Here is a 1403-nt window from a genome sequence, read left to right as displayed (position 1 = left end):
CGTTTCTCCCTTCCCCCCCGCAAGATGAGGTGCCAAGATTAAAGAAATACCGGGGTTGTATGCAAAGGTGTATAGAAAGTATTCTGCCTCTCTGAAAGGAAAAAAATAACAACATGAGGAGAGTGGGAATAAGGATCCGTGTGCAGCATCACTGTAACATTCCTATTTCTGCAGGACAACTTGGGAAAAGTATATTCTATATTGAAGGCAGCACTTCTGGTCCCCTCTTCCCACTCAGTCCCAGCTCCCCAACTGAATTCTCTCTCTTGCTGAACGCAGATGACGAGGACAAGGCTGGAAGTGCTGGCGGTGAGACCTTGCAGATGATGAATAGCATGAATCATCAGTGGTGAAAAGAAATGAAATTGGTGAATCCTGAAAATTAACAATGGCTGACAAGCCAGGAGAAGGATAACAAGGTAGGGTGGATGGTGCCTGTCTGTGCAGCTGGGTGGGTGGGGAGGATAGGACACAGGGCAGTATCGCTTGGCTCCATGAGAGACTCCTCTTGTCCGTAATGACCTGCCCACAGGGCCCAGGGACATGCAAGAGGTCTCAGAGAAATTTGCTGGTTGCGAGTCCTCGCTTGTGGTTCGTCCTGTTCGGGAGACACGTCTCGTCTCTTTCCCCATTTATTTTGGGCATAGGCGCAGGCAGAGGGAGCTGGGTAGTGCCACTCAGTCCAGTGGTTTTCTAACCACTCTAGTATTTTTTCTTTCCAAAGAAAAAGGAACATTTCTGTCCTGAAATGCTTTAGGAGCAACAGCCCTGGAGCATCCAGTATCTGTGGCAGGTCCAGCATGGCCCTGCGGCTGTGCAGAGCTTTGCTTCCCAGAAGGGTTTGGCAGATGCGGGTGGGAAGAGGCCAATGTTAGAGAGAAAGAGGAAGGTGACAATTCAAATCCATGCAAATAAGTTATCAGGAAGGCCCCAGTCCACCACCTGCTCCCCCATCGCCGCCTGACATCATGGTGCTAGAGTGCAGGGCACCACCACGAGCATGCCTGTGCCTCAGGCAATGTCCCTCCTGGGATGTCCCAGCAATGATAAGGGAGGAACACCAAAGCAGCTGGGCAGGAGAGCCTTGAACCCCTCTGCTTCCTCCTGGCTCTTCTCCATCCCAGTCAAGGGGCTGGCAGAGATGGGGCTGACAGCCCTTGACCTGTGTATGGGGGGGAGACAGCACTGTGTGGGGCATGAGCAGGCTGGGCTGGGGTGGGATGAGGTGAGAAGGAGCTCGCTTCCTACGGGGCAGCGGGGTTGCCCTGCAGCCCCCCCTGCCCCTCTGTCTTTGGGGCCTGGGTGAGGTGGGGTTGGTGCAGGGGAGCCCTGGCCACTCTCTCTGGCGCTTTGCCACCTTGTTCTCAGGGGCAGGGCCAAGGAGCGGGGGCTCCGCACAGAGC

The 1403-nt window shown here is 54.5% G+C and overlaps 1 protein-coding gene across 1 annotated transcript in view; it reads left to right on the top strand.

The window, feature by feature from the left end:
- Positions 1-344: 344 nt before the first annotated feature.
- The window catches only part of JDP2 (Jun dimerization protein 2), an 18899-nt gene continuing 17840 nt past the window's right edge, over positions 345-1403 (top strand). Inside the window, exon 1 of the mRNA XM_009646669.2 lies at positions 345-419. The gene's annotated coding sequence lies outside the window, so the exon portion shown is untranslated. The remainder of the gene's footprint in view (positions 420-1403) is intronic.

Source organism: Egretta garzetta, unplaced genomic scaffold (assembly GCF_000687185.1).
Source record: "Egretta garzetta isolate BGI_Z169 unplaced genomic scaffold, ASM68718v1 scaffold79, whole genome shotgun sequence".
Taxonomy (NCBI): Eukaryota; Metazoa; Chordata; class Aves; order Pelecaniformes; family Ardeidae; genus Egretta; species Egretta garzetta.
This window is presented reverse-complemented; position numbering and strand designations above follow the sequence as displayed.